Genomic DNA, 19,145 nt, shown 5'->3' with positions numbered 1-19,145 from the left:
TTGTGTGAGGAGTAAATGGCAGTCTAACATCAATGGCCCAAACAAAAGCAGTATTAAGTAGACAACAATGATCACTTTATTACCCTCCTTGTCTTTGTTTCTTTCATACTCTTTATTACTTGACCCACCCAGCCCTCAGACATACATACCCTGAATCCCTTAATTCTTGGGTCCTCCTCCCTACACCATATACCACCGATTCAGGCGAGCCCAGGAGATACGGAGGTGAAAACATAACTGTTATCAAGGCGATCACAGGTGGGAATTTGATTGCTGCTCTCTTGCTGTGTACCAAAGCTCAGCCAGTTTCTCAGTATACCAGGGATGCCCCCATCCACTCTCTCCACTTAGAACTTCTCTCTAGGGCAGATTCTGTCTCCCTGGGATCTGCCTTTGAGATTTTCATATTTTTGGTTAATCAAGTAACAGGAGATGAGAAACTCAAATATCCAGGGAGAGTTACAAAGCTTCTAGCAACTTTAAAATCCTAAAGGTGCTTCTTGGACTTAGATTCCTGAATTGGTATGAAATGAAGATATCTCCCCTGACTTTGAGGGCATCTGTCATCTATTTTTACCATACAGACAGGACTGAGTTTTCTAAACCTCCAGCACTCTGGCTGCGACAAATTGAACCTGGAAGCCATTATTTGAGTGAATCAGTGTACTCTTTTGACTGGAGTTTAAAACTTGCATCTCTGGCATAACCCAGGTATCCAGATCACTGCCTGTTCAAGAATGTCTAAACAGATCCAGTAAGGAAGTACTCACAGACAGGAGATGCATACAGGCAGAGGCTGGGGGATTTCAGAGAAAGGTTGCCTCCCGTTAGGAGACTCACATAAAGATATCTGGCAGTGTTTGCAACAGGCTTACATTGCAATCAGCGGCTTAAATTTGTCTGGAGAGGGAGGATCTTTCTTAAGGACTTGATTTTTAAAAGGAGGAGTTATCTTAAAGGAATGAACCTATGATGAAAAATTGACAACCCCAGTAGATTCGGTGAGGCAGCCGAGCCTTCTCTATCTGTCACATCAGGTAGGAAACAACCTGGTCAACCCACAATTCACCTGTTCCTACCCCATGACTTGATTTTTCCAGCACTTACTCCCATGTAGCGCAAAGGGAGTTCATCTGCAGGGCTGTAGCCAAGAAGATGCTCCCATTGGCTGTTAATTAGGCAACACGTAGATGGATTAGTGCCACTAAATCAGTCAGTGCATTGGCAGCATCGGCATCACCAGGGCCCCACCCAGACCTATTGAATCAGAGTCTCTGGGGTGAGGCTCAGCAATCGGGTTTTAAGAAGGCCTCCAGATGATTCCTGGTCATATTAAATTCTGAGAACCATTGATTTAGATCACCTTGAGCAAGTCACCTTTCCAGCCTTAGTGTATCTCTCTACAAAATGAAGAAATCAACTAGAATGTTTTCAGTAGACCTCAGTAGCTCTATTACTCTGTGATTTTACTTTAAGTAATGTCAGTCTCTCCACTTGCTTTGTTTTCTTTTCTTTTTGATTCATTGATGTTGCAGAATATAAAGGAAGATTTTGAAAGCCAGATCACATGGTAAGCCCTCCCGTTCTCACCCAGAAGAATCTACACTGTTAGTTACAATAATCACACTGAGTATTTAAGAAGATACAGAACTCTTATACTCAGGAGAGAAAAAATGACCTACTGTTATATAAATAAGTAAATAGTAATTAAAATTCTGTATGTAAAATAAAACTACCCTCCTATTACTTTCTAGCTCTGTCCAGAAATAATAACCATCAGAGTCGCAATAAGTGTCCCTGGCACTCAGACTGTAGGCATTTATTTAAATATCATTCCCACCAGAAGTACCATTTACTTATACTTATTAAAGTGAGTACAACAATAAAACAACAAATGCAAGGTACAGATCTTGTGTGGAACCCAATTCAATAAATCAACTGGAAAAATATGAGGCAATCAGGAAAATTTGAACAGTTATTGACTATTTGGCAATTTTAAAGAATTATTTTGGGCAAGATGATAGATTTTTCAAAAACCATCTTGTAGAGATACATACCAAAATATTTATGGATAAATGGTATTACATCTGGGATTTCTGGAATTTTCTTCAAAATGATCTAGCTGCAGGGTTGGCGGGGAGACAGAATAAATCACTCAGGGCAGCCTTGCATGGAGTCTATGGAGCTGCATGTAGCTGAGTAATGGGTACATGGGGTTTATTGCTCTCCACTGTGCTACAGATTTCAAATTTTCCATAATAACATTTTAAATTAGTAATCTAAGAACAAAAGAGTAAGGGCAGAAAAAAATACCCAAAAGAAAAAAATCCAAACAGTAACAAAAGATAGTTATACTTCCATTTTCTATTATGAAGAAAAGGAAATGTTGCCTGTGGGGCATCCTCCAGGTCATCACGTACTCTCAGTTTCTGTACTTGGAACCCATTCTTGTTTTATTGTTTGCAGAGAGAGCTTCGTGAACAGAGAATCCATGCTGTGAGAAGAGGACGCTTACTGCGGGCGTGCATGGAACCCGGCAGGCATTGGACAACTGTTCATGCAGTGAAAAATACTCAGAATGGAAGAAAGAGAGGCAAGTTGACAAACAACAGACATCCTTTAGTCCCTGCTGCTGTGCTCCCAGCTCTTGTATGCAATACCCAAGCCTCCCTTACCCTTGAGTTCTTATCTTGGCCCTCACCCTTGAGTTCTTATCTTTTGCCTTGCAGGGAAACATCCAGTGAAGCTGCCTTTTACAAGGATTTCTTTTATCCATGTCTTTAATAAGTTGTGTGGACAACATAAAGTGACCATGCCAAGTGAAAATTAAAACAACAATATCTTTTAATCTATAAAATTAGTGAATTAAAATATTGTGACAATCTTCAATGCTGGCAAAGGCAAGCTGATGTTGCTCATTAGAGCTGCAATTGGTACCACATTTCTAACAGTCAGTTTGGCCATATGTGGCAAGATCACTAATAGCAATCATGCTCTTTGGGGTAGTAATCCTTCTAGGAATTACGAAGAGCAATATCGGCAATAGGTACAAAATACATATACTACAAGAAAGAGATTTGTTAACAGTAAGTTAAGTAAATTATGCTCCACTCATATGATCTACTATGTCATTAAAATGATGCTTACTAAGAATATTAAATAAAATAGAAAATTTCTGTGATAAAGAAGACAATCCTGTACACACACTATAATCCTGACCATATAATCCAGATATGTTTATTTATTGAAAGTAACTGTACCAAATATTTAAACATTGTTGCTTTGGGCAGGTGGATCACGAATAATTTTTATTTTCTTTCTGTACAGTATACAACGATTTCCCATTTTTCTGCAACAATAAGAACACTGTTTCATATGTTCTTCTAATATAGCTTCACCATGCAAAATTGTCCTATATTTCTTAGTTGCCTAATGACAGAAACAAAACAACAGTCTTCGATGCACTCAAAATAGGTGCTATAGCTTGTGGATATATATATAATTTTACTTGACTTAATTAAAATATAGTTTAATAATACCTCCATCTCAGGGTCATTTAGAACATAAATGAGATATTAACCTTCATATGCCTTTACATTCATAGTTTCCTTTGAATGTAAAATGTTGGGAAGTCTTGAGTGAGATGTCAAACCTGAACATGCATTGTAATCTATGAAATGTTGTAAAAATGGTAGCCTCTCTGATGACTTCTTTAAATGGGTACTTCAAGGAAAGCATTTGAGCTTTGATACCTTATTGCTCTTCTACACTCTAGGTGGCTCTTACACAATGAAGCTAATAGTTATGCACGAAAGGATCCTGTCTGTATGAGGTCAGTATCCTACAAATGCCACCCTGATTTCCCTCTTGAGTTTCTTGGAGTTATCTGCCTCTTCCCAGAGGGAACCCCTGACTTTGCTGTAGGCACAGCATGATATTATTGCTCTCAGACGGGATGAGTACTCATTTTTCCCAGGTCTTATAAGGTCAGCTTTAGCTTTCACCACTCTCTGAACATGGCACCTTATTTGGTCACCACCATTCCAGTAGTTCTACTACAGGATAGAGGAAGAAATGTGTCTTCCTAGTACAAAAAATAAATTCAAGAACAACTCTCTGCTTAATTAAAATGCAGGCTGCTTTTGGCCAGCTTTTTTTTTTTTTTTTTTTTTTTTTGGCTAGCAATTTGTCAAGAGGCAGTTTGAAAGAAATGCTGGCAAAGACTAGAAATGCTGGCAGAGACTAGATTCTGAGCTGAGTTCAATGACCAGGTTAGCCATTTACATGGGTTCAACCACTTCTCCTTATCATGCTTCAGTGTGACCACTTATAAAATGTTATCATTACATCTGTTGGGCTGCTGTGACAGTTTCAACGAGCTAACTTGTATATCCAAAGCATCTAAGAGGTCACATATTAGCTTAGAGGTCATATACACTCCGATGTTTTCTTCAATTTAGGAAATTTCTTTAGCATCTGAAAATTTCCAAGGTCAAAATATTCACACTCTGTTTTGAGAGGCAGTCTGTGGTGGTGTTAAAAATAGTTGCTGGAAAGTCCTTTATCATATTGTGCAGAAATCTGCCTTCCTAGAAAAACCCTGTCATAGCATTGCAATGTAATTGTTTTTCCTCTCTAATTGGTATTTCCTTGGCAACTGAATATTACTATTTTCTCTCTTTGCTCCCAACCTCCATCTTCCTCTGTGTCCTATCATCCTTTCTTTTTCAGGCAAGTAACTAAAGTTTCCAGTGTAGTATATGATCATAAGCGTTGGCTCTAAAATTTTGCCTTTATTATTTACTAGCTGGGCCATCTTGGGCAATTTACTTAATATCTCCATAATTTATTTTCCTTATCTGTAAATTGGGATGATGATAATGTTACCTGTTTCATAAAGTTTTTGTACTGTTTTACAAGCATGTGAATAATCTATATAAAACACATCATAAAACTTGGCATAGAGAGTACATTTCATAAATGCTTATTGTTGATGAGAGTGATAAAGATAGTACAGTTTTAGTACCTTCCTCAGAGGGCCAGGATATTTGGACACTATAGTTCACCAATGACCTTCATAAATTATAATGCCACAACTAGAGTCATAAAAATGTTATAATCAGGGAAGCTCAAAGTACAGTGGGATATACACCACTTGATTTGAATATTAGCTATCTGAAATTGAGCAAGTTATTTGACCTCTCTAAGCCTACACTGATAAAATGGGGATAATGGTAATAACGTTATCTACTTGTAAGGTACAAACTACGTTCAAATCACTATTCTCAGCACTAAATTTTAAAATACTTAGAATTGTCTTGTCAAGAAGTAAACAGTCTATTATTATGTAGAAGTTCTGGGAGGTTCAGGATACCGCTGGCTACCTCTAGGATGACTTTTTTCTCATGGGCACAGTACCTGGGGTTACCCTGACCCCGAGGAATCCCAAAGGCTCTGACCATAGCTCTGTTTGGCTCCATCACCACACACTTTTTAACAGGAAGAAGGTAAAGGGAAGGAGAAGAGGGTCAGGGAAGCACCGCAGGGAAAGGGAAAGAGGAAGGGGCAGTGGGAGTGGAAGAGAAGAAAACGTACCAGGTGGGTGGGTGGTTGCTCTCAGGAGGGAGAAGAGGGAAAGCCACAGACTCAAGAAGGGGCAGCTCTTATTTTCCTTTGTCCATGACCAGGCTATTTGTAAGGGTCTCTGGTCAATCATTACGATTTATATGAAAAGTAAATGTATGTGAAAAAGCGTCCTACAAAATTCACACTGTCACTTGCATATAGAGAGGCAATGGTATGGAGAACAAAGGATGTGAACTTTGGTATCAACACATTTTCCTTTTGTATAGTCACATTTTCATGACACCCATCACGAAACCTCTCCATTTGAGTACCAGGTTCAGCTGAGCCTCTGCCAAGTGTGGCCTTTAATTTGTTTGGCTAGAATCCTCTTAAAAATTATTTTTGCCACTGATTTGTGAATTCTTTAATGCTGCCAGAAGAGTGGAAGGAACTGTGGTATGGGGTCGGGGGAGATATTTCCGCTTCCTCCTGGTACTCACAGAAATCTGGAGGGTTGAAAAAAGTTCTCTTCACTGGGAATGTTAAACCTCAAGCCTTCTTCTTGAATCTAGATAAATGCTTTTACAAATATTTTGCTGTTTAAAGTTCACGAATACAACAGACTACATCAGTGCTCTGAATTTTGGAAGTTCATCTATCCCAAACCAGTGGTTCTTAATCTGGTTTTTAAATGCTCTCCAAGTATTTCTCAATCTATTGACAGACTTGCACCATCTTGTCCCTTCTATGCATCCGTAGAGTCCCTGACCACAAAGGTTAGCGTTAGACGCCATGAATAATAAGAGCTGATACTGTGACAGCTGCAGGCAGAACTAAAGAGAAGCCATTATTTGTGTATGTGTGTAAATATTATGCGGGCCCAAGAGCTTCTGGAGAAAGGGGACCTGTAGTTCGCCAGTGGATCTCAGGCTTCTTCTAAACCACCCTCATTGGAGCAAAGCAGCTGCCCTCTTTAGTGGTAGTTTCTAAAGATTTTTGCATTTCCTGATTTCTGGAACAGGAGCAGCAGCTTTTTCTGGTCTTTTCTCTCTCAGCCCTTTCAATGCTGTTGCAGCCTGTGATTCCCTACATGAGACCCCTTCCTGTTTGAAATACCTGGAGTGGTTTCAGTTTTCTCATGACATCCAGATTGATGCATCAACTCTGGCTGCACTATAGAATTGCCTGGGAAGCTTTTGCAAAATAGTGACACATGGTTCTCACTTCTGGGAATACCATATAAGTGTCTATATTTTTTATTGCTCTCCAGATATTTTCAATGGGCATCCCAGGATGAAAACCATTTTCTCCATTGCAAATTTGAATTTCCAACCTCAGGCTTTGGTATCTTTTCTCTCAGACCCCCACCTCATTGCCACTTCAAATCAGGTTTACCAAGTCACAGAACTCACTTTATTTCTTGCCCTCAATATGTTTTCTCAACATATTGAGAAGAGGCCAGCAAGCAATTTCAGTGTAAAAACCCTAGATTTGCAGACATACTTTCCTTCAGACAACTAGCCTAAGCCAGAATCCAACTGATATATCGCAGTCCCCAGCATTTCCTTTCTCTACTGAGGTCATAGAAATAATATTATAAATGAAGAATACATTCTCTAGTTATGCTGTGAGGTAAATAATTTATCAGCGATATAGGTTTTACTATTTAAGTCTGGTAATCAAACCAACATTTAGAGTATTATTTTCTATGGAAAAATATTCTTCAAAAGAGCAAACACCTGAATAACGGACTGCCCATCTGAAAATAAAAATTCCTAAAATTGCAGATTGAGGTCTGTATTCTCTTCAGAGTTTTAATAGAATGTTTTAAATTTAACATATTTTAAGTGTCTTCAATGTCAAAGTAAGCTTTCCTTGGGTTTTTAGAGAAATATCTAAATAATACCAGGGTTACATTCAACTATACATATAATTATTCATTTAATAAGTATTATTAGAGTGGCTATTGCATACCAAGTATTGGGCTTGTCACTGAGAATACAGCAATAACTCTGATGTGGAATTTGAGGCAGAGTCAGTAAGTGTTGACCTCAGTTCACAGTGGAAAGTACCCTAAAATGCCAAAAATAATTTTTAAACATCTTTTAAAAATTCATGGATGAATTAAAAATAAGTATAAAGTCTTAGTAGAAAAGAATAATTTTGTAATACATAAATCAAGAAAGGTAAGCTAGTGAGTACTAAAAGCAGAGGCAGCTCTGAAGTTATTCATCAATGCTAGAGACTTAGATCTTTCCTGTTAACAGACCCATATACACAGGACAACAGGGACAAAGCCTGGGCCCCATATAAGGTGTAAAGTCAGATTGGACTCAACCACACTAATACAGTTTAGCTGTGTCCCCATCCAAATCTCATATTGAACTGTAATCCCCACAATCCCCATGTGTCATGGGAGGAACTCAGTGGGAGGTAACTGAATCATGGGGGCGGTTTCCCCCATGCTGTTCCCATGATAGTGAGTGAGTTCTCACAAGATCTGATGGTTTTATAAGCAACTGGCATTTCCTCTACTGGGTCCTCATTCTCTCTCCTGCCACCCTGTGAAGAGATGCCTTCCGTCACGATTGTAAGTCTCCTGAGGCCTCCCAAGCCATGCGGAACTGTGAGTCAATTAAACTTCTTTCCTTTATAAATTAACTAGTCTTGGGTATTTCTTCATAGCAGCATGAGAACAGACTAATACACACACAAAGCTACAACCTAAGAAAAGGAAAACACTCGGGAAAAAAATCCACTCCAGAGAAAGACACAGTCTACTTACTTGTCCTAGTTTTAGCTTTGGGTGGAAAAGAAAAAATATATTCTCCCCACAAAAATTCATAATCATAAGACAGCCTTGTCAGAGTTTGAACAAAGGAATCTATACTATCACTGGGTCTCAAAAAATCCCATGTTGAAAATTTAGTTTGAAATGGCCCAGGGTTTCTGGGTATCTGGCAGAAGGTAACTGGCAAAAGCAAATGTCAATGTAAATATATATATATATATAATACTGTAAAATATTAAAAGTAAGCGATCTTCAAAAATGAATAGGCATTTTGAAAAATAACCACAAAATTACTTTTGGAAAATTGTATTTTTGAAAGTGAAAAATATACTAATGGAACTAGAAAGAGAAAATAAAAATTGGTGGACCATATAATAGACATGAAAAAAATTGCTCAGAGTGCAACACAAAAACTAAATAAGAGCATACTGTTCAAGCTTCTTAGCACTTTACACATACTTCATCTTGCAATCCTTACAACAATCCTATGAAGTAGATACTATTGCTTCCTCCACTTTAGAATCAAGTGAACCGAGGCACAGAAAGCTTAAGAAACCTGCTCAAATTTATATGCCTACTAAGAGTTAAAGGCATCATTTCAACCTAGAGAGTTTGGACTCAGTTCTGTTTCTTAGCAACTATGCTATGTTCCTGTAAGAAAACTGAAAATTACAAAAAGGAAGTCACATGGAGGTTAAATTTGTTCCAGAGTAGAAGATAAAGAGAGCAAAGTAAAGGCGATTTTTTTGAGAGATAATAGCTGAGAAATTTCCAGAGTTGATGAAAAACATCAATCATCAGATTCAGTAAGGTCAAAAGTTCTTAAGCAGGGTCAATAAAAAGAAATCATACTTAGACACACCATAGTGAAACCACATAATACTAAGGAAAAAGAAACTGATATTAAAGGCAGCCAGTTAGAGAAGACAGACCACTGAAAAAATCCTCTACACAGTCAAGTGGCTTCTTAAAAGTGGCAGGGGAAGCAGGAAGACGGTTGACTATTATCTTTAAAACTTGAGTGAAAATAATAATCAACCTACAATGTGTACCCAGTAAAATTCTTTCAAGAATGTGAGCAAAATAAAGACCTTTTATACAAATGAAAATTGAAAGATAATACTACCAGTTTACCCTTACTAAAGGTAAATATGGAAGACACATTTGAAAAGGAATGAAAGTTATACAAGAAGGAAAATCAAATAATAAACGAAGAAATGTTATACTCCAAAACACTGTACATATGTGGGTAAACATATTTTGTATGAATAAATAATATCTAATTTATCAGTTTAAAATATAAGAAAATACTAAAATACTAGGCAACAATATTATATGACTTCGGGGGGATTTTCTGTCTATGTGTTCTGAGACGTGTATTGTTTGAGAAGAAAGTAAGATTATTTAACTTCAGTTTTCTTAAATTAATGTGAAAATTTGTATTTGACAGAAATAAAAGAGTAAAAATAGAGTGTCTATCTTCTGAACTAGTAAAGGTAAAAAATGAAGTAAAGAAGAAAAAAGCTTACTTAATTAAGAAAAAAGAAGGAAGGAGAGGAAGGAATAAAAAAAAGAAGGGAAGGAGAGAAGAAAGGAGGGAAAAGAGAGGAAGAAAGGAGAAAATATAAAACCCACAAAAATATAGACAAATAGTAAACAAAAAATTAAAAGGCAGAAATAGATGTACATATTATTAGTAGATAATTTATGTACCAAACTCTACAGTTAAGAGTTTTAAAATCAGACTTTGTGTCTAAAAATGGCTTTAGAAGGCCATTATTTAGACATGTTTTAAGTAAGATGACTTGGAAAGTTTTGAAGGAAGAAAAATCTTATAAAGTTATGTCTGACAAACACAAACCGAACAAGAAAGAAATTGATATGTCTATGTCATTATTACGAAACAAGCCTTAAACCATGTAGGTTGCTGCAACAGAAATAAGTGCAGCTTGTTGAAAGGGAAAAGGGAGGAGCTCCTTATTCTTCTCAGAAAGGTTAGGAAAGCACTGAAGTAAGTTTGAGAGGCAAAAAGAAAATAAACGTTTACCTAATGTTTTTGGAGCAGCTGCAGAATCCTAACCTGAACCTAGGAGATATATTTGCATTCTCTCCATTTAATCCGCATGACAACTCTACAATATGAATTATTAGCTCCAGGTTAAGCAAGTTTTCTAAAGGCTTATGTGTGGTTGTGCAGAAAATTAAATCCAATTCTGTTGAACGAGAAAACTCTCCACATGAAAACTCAGAGCCTTAAGTATTTGTGTGTAGGGTTAACAGATAAAATGCAGGATACTCAGTTAAATTTGAAATTTGGACAAACAACAAATGATTATTTTGTATAAGTACTCCATGCAATATTTGGAACAAAGTTGTACTAAAAAAATATTGACCATTTATCTGAAATTCAAATTTTACTGGGAGTCCTATGTTTTCATTTTCTAAATCTGGCAAGTCTGCATAGGAAGTGAAATGGAACAAGGACAGAATTGAGCTGAGATCTAGTGGTGCTTCTCAAAGGCCTTTCCTTGGGTCATGAAGCAAGTCTCCCTCCATTCCTCAACCCACTCGAACATTAAAGTGAGAAATATATGGATGATCATTGTTCTATTATGATTTATATTTCCTTTTATTAATAGTTATTACTATTTTCATAAATGAATATACAATGAGGTACCGGAGAAAGAAAGAGACTTAGGAAAAATAATCATACATTTTCTTCTACATTCCATTTGAAGCACTTGGAAGAATTTTCTTTGCCAAATCACGATGGATCGTAAGATGTATTGTCTCAAGGTTTGCAAATGGAACTACTAGGAGTATGTTCACTATAATAATGTCCTACCACAATGACATAGTTCCATACACAAGGGGTATATGCTCACTTTTCAGCATAAGCTAAGGATGCAAATCCTGTCTAGACTGGAAGAATAAAGCATCCACACTCAGGTGAATCAGACACCATTTCCTGGGGCAGGTGAGTTTACCAGGCTGGTGGTAGGAGAAAAATATAGGTTGGACTCTTCTAAAAGAGAATATTGTTTAGTGGCAATATTAAAGTTTTGAAGATTTGAAGATCTGGCTTCAAATTTAATCTTACATATATAATATACTTGTGATATTTTTGGGATATCTTTCATATTTATCCATAGAAATATGTAGCTGCTGGGTATATGGTATAAATGAATGTAAACATTATATGACTAGGAGGTTGTTTTAATTAATTTGCATGAAAAATATCATTGTGTGTTTTTTGACTATAAACATAAAATCATAAGAATGTACCTGTACCATTACATGCTACCTATACATGTTTGTATTTGTTTTCTATATTCAGAGAATAGGAGATTTTAGTTAAAAATTCCTTCTGACTGAGATCAGTGGCATAGCATGTGGTAGGAGAGGTTCAGAGTAAATCTCTCTCATGATATGCCTTACCTCATCTTCCTACCATCAAGCTATAGTGGAGACAATCTGACACGGTGGTGGTAGATGATCTTGGTTTTCGGGTGGCGTTATTATGCTATGCTTTGCTGAAAGAGGAATATATAAAAAGGAAATTAGCATGCTGAGGCTCAATATGCAATGCCTTCCAACACTATGGTACTGAATTCTAATTTCCACATTTAGCCTCTAATTCTAATTTTTCAAAAAATTTAAATGTAATAAAATACACTGTGCACTAAATTCAATCTGATCATATCATTTTAGTTTGATGATTCAGAAGATGATCCAAACATCTTATGCCCCAGAGCACCAATTGAATAATTTGTAAAATTTGAGGGATAGGGTATAGTGGAAAAAGTGTTAGTTTCAGCACTAGTTCTACCACAACATCTGGATGACCGAGGACAAATTGTTCAGCATCTCTGAGCTTCAGTTTAGCGAACAAGAGTTATCCTTTAAGGAATAATGAAAGGAAGGGCCAAGCATGGTGCCTGATAGACTGAAGGACAGAAAAACTATTCAATAAACACTTTGGCCTCACAAGATCCAGTTGTCACTATACAGCTGGAAAAAGCAAATGGCATGAGGCACTATGCTGATTCTCTGTTGTGTTTGGAAATAAGCGTTTTTAAAAATTATAAATAAATTAATAAATCCCTGAAAAACCAAAACCTCACAACATGTCTATTTGTTCATATTTATTTTATATTTATTACACATATTTACTTATTCAAAGCAACTTTAAATGTGTTAAACACATTTTTAAAAATCCAAGTTCATTTGGGATATTTGTTTACTTATCATCTAGATAAAAAGTTTGCAAACTCTAGCCAAAGGGCCCAATTCCACCTGCCACCTGATTTTATAAATAAAGTTTTATTGCAGCATAACTACACTTATTTGTTTACATATGATCTATGGCCACTCTTTCACTACATTGCCAGTTGAGTAGTCCTACTAGAAACTTTATGGCCCACAGAACCAAAAATATTTACTATCTGATTCTTCATAGAAAAAAAATTGCCAATCCCTGATTCTAGATCAAAGTATGTTTTCTATTGTAAGTAAAGTCAAAGGCAGGCCATTTCAACAGACAGGCAGGAATTCATTCGCATGCTCTAATAGTGCCCAAAGCACAGCTCAATAAGGTGACAGCACACCAGACTGGGAGTTTTGGTGGTTAAAAGTCAGATAGATCTGGCTTCAAATCCCACCTTATGTAGATAATATACGTGTGAGATTCTCAGAAGGATCGAAGTTTATCTTGACGTAGGATACAGAAACTGCTCAACCAGTGTTCAATGTCTCAACACTTCTCCACCTTCCACAATTCAAATATATATCAGCTTTGCTCCTACATTTTCTTTTATTTCAGATGTGAGAAAGAAAAAAAGAGAGCAGCTCAAGTGAGATCACTCTAAGGCCATGACAAAGTGGTACAAAACAAGTCTACTGCACACTTTTGTCTAAGCACAGACAAAAACAAGGTCATTGGGCCACTCATAAAATACCAAATACCCCCTTTTCTGGTTAAAATTAGTGACTGACATTTCTTTACGTAACCATAAATTTGTCCCTGCCTTCTGACAGCAAACAGCATCCAATACATAGCAAATCCCCACATTCCCTAGTCACCCAACCAAAACCCAAATCCTTCCATAGATTGTTTCTGACACTTTCTTGCTGAGTTGCCCCAAGATTCCCCATGGCTTGTGTTTTCCCTCCCCACCATGAGTCATAGGCCCTACACACACGTTCTCGTGGCCTTTGGCTGAAAGTCATTGATTGATGGAATAGTGAGATAGGATAGTTTGGTTTTATTTATAGATGTTATAAAAACTAAAAACTGTACAATGGTGGTAGGGAGGAAGAAGGGTAATAATTTTGAATAATACTCTGTCCTAGGCATTTTTCACACATTGTTACTTTTGATCCTCACAATTTTCATTTGAGTTAGATATCACTCTCTTCCTTTTACTTACACAAGAATCTGAGGTTTATTGAAGCTGACCAAGGTCATGCATCTGGAATATGGCAGATTAGCTTGTTTCTTTTAAGTATGCAATAGCAGACAGAATCATCACTGTTTTTATAAAGAAAGTCTAGGAAATAAGGAATAAAATTATTAGCCTGTATTTCCCCCTGTGGCATAAACCTCCTGTATGTATCCCACGCTGCCAGACACGGAGGCCAGGATGCACAGGTTGTCTCTGAATATTCCTCCCTCTCTTAAACTTAAGCCCTCAGAGCAGCTGTTAGTTATGTCCTTGGTATTGGCACTTACTATACAAGATTAGGATACAAGATGAGAGATAACCAAGCTCCTTAACCTCTAGCCTTCATAATCACCTAAAGAGATTAATCAAATCCCTGGTACCCAGAGCCTCTTCTCAGACCACTGGATTAGAATTTGTGGTGAGATCTTGAAACTGGTGCTGATAAGTGGTTCAGGTGATTCTGAAACAAATCCACTTTGAGAATCACTGCCTTAATGTGCCTGAGTGTCAGTTTCTTTGTTGTTGATCCAAATGCCATCTGTACACTGAGACTCAGTGAAGAGTCAACCTTCTGATCTCTCCACTTTCACTGACCTCCTTCCTTCCTAAACCACCTCAGCGTTCAGGGTCCACATCCATAACTCATGCCCGAGCATGGAGGCTGCTGAGACACACTTAGAGCTTGAAGTCAAAATTCACTCTCCTGATTGGCTAGGTGGCCTTGAGCCTTAATTTTTCCATTTGCATTATAAGGCTTTAAAGTTTTTAAAATAAACTTTAATGGTATTAGGACATATTCTAGAAAACTAGCTACAAAACTAACTACCCACTCAGTCATTTGGTTAATGATATTTACTCAATGTTCTTTTTCCATTTATGCTAACAAAGATTATCTAATCACTCTGTTTTTCTGCAAATGTCTCCAAATTGGCCTGTTTTAGATCTGTTCCCGTGAAGAAAATTTGACACTTAACTTGTAATTTTTCCTAATTAAATATCTGGGGAAAAAACAGTAAAATAAGAATTATTACTTCTACCTCCTCTTCATAAATCATAAAGCATTTTACAAGTATAGAATTTCAGAAAGTCTTCTGATCTTGGCATTAGTTTTACATATACAAAGTGTGTCCTTCTAACTAATTATAGCCTCCTGGAATGCATGGGTTATAAAAATATCTTTGAATTTCTCTCTCTCTCACTCTCTATCTATCTATGGTATTATAAAGAGTAAATTAGGTAAAATAATTTCTATTTTACTATTAAAATTTTTTCCAGAAAACTCAATTAAGGAAGCCCATATATGTTTGTGTCAAATTTACTGCATCTGAAATGAGTATGAAGGGTGACTGAGAGAGGAGAGAGAGAGTAGGCATCAAATTAATGTGACAATTGTTTAATTTCTTAAAAAATTATTGCATCTCATATCTAAATCTCTAAGCAAGGTCATCACATAGCATAAAGACTGGATCCTGTTCTACAAAGAGATTACAACCAAATAATAAGATTAAACCTAAACTAAAATTATCTTTGTAAGGCAGCATATGATGTGTTATACGAGTGCCATTATACGAAATGACACAGAGAAATGAGAACAATTCCATATGTGCACATCAGTGGTCCTTGTGCTGGGTCGAATGACAAGTTGCACTGAGGAAAATGAGGTGGTTGAATGCCAGGCATAGATCATAACATTCCAAAGAAGGGAATTAACAATATATGTTTGCAGGAGCAACAGGTGGAGGATAGTGGGAGGTAATGCATGAAAAGCACATAGCAGGGTATTCTTAGACAAGATTCCAATATGGATGCTCCTCGATTTTCATGGGGTTTTGTCTTTATAAACTCACTGTAAGTTGAAAATACCATTACATTGAAAGTGTATTTAACATACCTAACCTACCAAATATCATAGCTTAACCTCAACTACTTTAAACATGCTTGGAACACTTACATTAGCCTACAGTTGGGCAAAACCATCTAACACAAAGCTATTTTATAATAACATTATTATAAATGATTTTTAAGCAAAAGTCAAGATTCAGAGTCTGTTTTCTACTGAGTATGGCTTTCACACTATTATAAAGTTGCAAACTTGTAAGTCAATCATTGTTTAAATGGGGGATTGCCTGTACTTTCAAACCAGAGGTGACTGGAGGCCAAGGTATATGGGTAACTTATTTTTTCCTGTGACTCCAAGAACAGATGCAAGAATTTATCTTTAAGCAAAAGAACAAATATTATATGCTTTCATTTATACAAGGGACCTAAAATTGTCAAATTTATAGAGACTGAAAGTAGAATACAGATAACCAGGGGATAACTGCCACACGGTGACAACATGACATGTTGGCTTGTCAATATACATTTTTTAATTCAAACACTACGGAAGTGTTTAAAGAGAAAGGATAGCTGAGTGACAGAAAGATGGCTAACTAGAAGCCCCTAGCACATATCCTCACCACAAAGACAGACAAAACAATGAATACATAACTACATTTCAATAAAAATAGCTAGAGCAGAGTGGCAGAATTCCTTAAAGAAGTAACAGAAACCTGAATGAACACGGAAACTTAGGATACCATATAGAGAACAGAAGGAAACACAGGGACTCCTACATCCCATCCCCCAGCCAGGATCAGCTGGGAGCGAGGAAGAATTTCTCCCATTGTCAGAAAGGTGAGCAAGAGAACCCTAGCCAACCTCATCCACACTTTGAACATCTACAGACCTTGCCAGTGGGTCTCTACCACCCTCACAGGCATTAAGTCGAGCTGAGGGAGCTGCCTGGAGTCCACACAGCTGTGCTCCTAGCAAAGAAGGAGTGGACACAGTGCCCCACCTCCAGTGCCCTGCATGGCTACTGTTATGCCATTTCGGAACTGGAACTATGTTAGAGTGTGTCTTGCTCTAGGGGCATGGAGCTAGGGGGGCCCCTTCATCCCTGAAGTTAAGCTGCCATGGAACTACCCCCATTCTGTGGCCTGATATCCACAAGCTGAGCTGTGAGCAACTGTTACACCCTTCCCTGGAGGCCAAGTGACAGTGGAACCACTCTACCTGCTCCTCCTTCTGCCCCCTTGTCTGGAGCTAAAGCTGAAGCTGTGCAATCCCCTCGGGAAACCTTGCTTTGGCAGAACAGCTCCATATACATCTCCCAATAGTGGCTGTGCCCTGCCTTCAGGGCCCTAAGCTGACACTGCACACTGCCTACTGGGAAAATGGTGTCTTAGTGGAATTCCTTTATCTACCCTTCCCAGTCACTGAGCTCTACCCTTAGGGTAGAGCTGTAGTTTGGATATTTGACCCTCCAAGCCTAATGTTGAAATTTGATCCCCAATGTTGGAATCTAGGCCAAACAGGAGGTGCTAAGGTTATGGGGGTGGATCCCTAATGAATGGCTTGGTGCTGTCCTCATGGTAATAAGTGAATTCTTGCTCTATGAATTCCCATGAGAATTTCCCTGAGAGCTGGTTGTTAAAAAGAGCCTGGCACCTTCCCCATCTCTCTTGCTTCCTCTCTTGCCATGTGATCTGCACACCTGCCATGTTTCTTGTACAGGCTGCAGAACCATGAGCTAAATAAACCAATCATCTTTATAAACTACCCAGCCTCAATATTCCTTCACTGCAACACAAATGGACTAAGACAGGGCCTGAGCTGGAGCTGCACGCTCCCTGCTAGGAAAACAGTTCTTCAGCAGAACAGCTCCATCTACCTCTCCAGTTGTTGCTGCGCCCTGCCCCTTGGGGCCCGAGCTCAAGTTGCACAATCTTTCCTGAGGAAATGGCACCTTGGTGGAGTTGCTTAATCTACTTCTCCTGGTTGCTGCTGCACCCTGCCCCAAGGGCCCTAAGCCAAGGCTGTGCACTGCCTCCCAAGGAAAAAGTGCCCCGGCAGAACTGCTCCAAAACCCCTCCCAGTCGCTGCTGCACCTGTCCCACAGGACCAATACCAAAGTTGCACACTGCCTCTCATCCCTTCCGATTACTACTGTGCCCTGACACAGGTTTCAGAGCTGAAACAATGCCAGACATCCCAGGAAAACCAGGCCTTGGCTGCCCAGGGCAGTCATACCTCACCAAAGTCTAAGTCAAAACAACAACCTGCCTCCCAGGAAATGGTGCCTTGACTGTCTGAAGTGGTCATACACTGCAGTACCTAAGCCGAAACAGTGCCCTATATCCCAAGGAAATGGTGCCTGGGTCATCGAGACTAGTCTTGCCCTCCAGGACTGGCTGAAGTGGCACATTGCCGTTGGGAACTCTGTGTCTTTACAGACTTCAAGCTAAGAAGCTGCACATCTAAGGCTGAATTGACCAGATACCCTATATTCAAGAAAAACAGCTGAGGCACCCCATCCTACAGGCAAAATAACTCTAGTATTCTGCTTCTCTGGAGTTAGACTAGCCCGCTAGAGGCTGAACTACTGAGATACCTCTCTTCTGAGGGAATAGAGTCATTGCTGTGCTGCTTCATGCTCCCGCAGGGCCCTAACAGCTGTGCCCCACCACTCTGGGATACTTGCTGCCACTGTACCTGCTCTCACAGGGTCTGGGATGCTGCTAAGCCCCACCATCCCAGGGTCTAGACTCACCACTAGGAGGTGCTTCATCCCCTTTGTCCCAAGTTGCCACTGAGGCCTATTGGCTCAGTTTACAGAAATACAGCCATACCTGACTCCTCTAGACCATATAGCTAAGACAATCCTAAGCAAAAAGAACAAAGGTAGAGGCATCAAGCTACCTGACTTCAAACTATACTACAAGGCTACAGTAACCAAAACAGCATGGTACTGGTACCAAAACAGATATATAGACCAATGGAACAGAACAGAGGCCTCAGAAATACTGCCACACATCTACAACCATCTGATCTTTGACAAACCTAACAAAAACAAGCAATGAGGAAAGGATTCCCTATTTAATAAATGGTGTAGGGAAAACTGGCTAGCCATATGCAGAAAACTGAAACTGGACCCCTTCCTTATGCCTTCTACAAAAATTAACTTTTGTATAAGATGGATTAAAGACATAAATGTAAAGCCTAAAACCATAAAAACCCTAGAACAAAACCTAGGCAATACCATTCAGGACATAGGCGTGGGCAAAGGCTTCATGACTAAAACACCAAAAGCAATGGCAACAAAAGCCAAAAGTGACAAATGGGATCTAATTAAAGTAAAGAGCTTCTGCACAGCAAAAAAAAAAAAATTGCAATCTATCCATCTGACAAAGGGCATATATCCAGAATCTACAAGGAATTCAAACAAATTTACAAGAAAAAGACAACCCCATCAAAAAGTGGGCAAAGGATACGAACAGACACTTCTCAAAAGAAGACATTTA

At 38.4% G+C, this 19,145-nt stretch overlaps 1 protein-coding gene across 9 annotated transcripts in view; it reads right to left on the bottom strand.

Moving 5' to 3' along the window:
• The window catches only part of GPR141 (G protein-coupled receptor 141), a 160,689-nt gene that overhangs the window by 125,367 nt on the left and 16,177 nt on the right, over positions 1–19,145 (bottom strand). For 3 of the 9 annotated variants that reach the window (XR_004433116.1, XM_033193660.1, XM_033193656.1), the window contains exon 2: positions 11,795–11,889. The exons of 3 other annotated variants lie outside the window; for them this stretch is intronic. The gene's annotated coding sequence lies outside the window, so the exon portion shown is untranslated. Of the gene's footprint in view, positions 1–7,525; positions 7,639–11,794; positions 11,890–13,785; positions 13,906–19,145 lie in introns of those variants that run through there. 3 more of the 9 variants (XM_033193661.1, XM_033193658.1, XR_004433117.1) reach the window with 2 other exon arrangements.

Source organism: Trachypithecus francoisi, unplaced genomic scaffold (genome assembly GCF_009764315.1).
Source record: "Trachypithecus francoisi isolate TF-2019V2 unplaced genomic scaffold, Tfra_2.0 Lachesis_group4, whole genome shotgun sequence".
Classification (NCBI taxonomy): domain Eukaryota; kingdom Metazoa; phylum Chordata; class Mammalia; order Primates; family Cercopithecidae; genus Trachypithecus; species Trachypithecus francoisi.
This window is presented reverse-complemented; position numbering and strand designations above follow the sequence as displayed.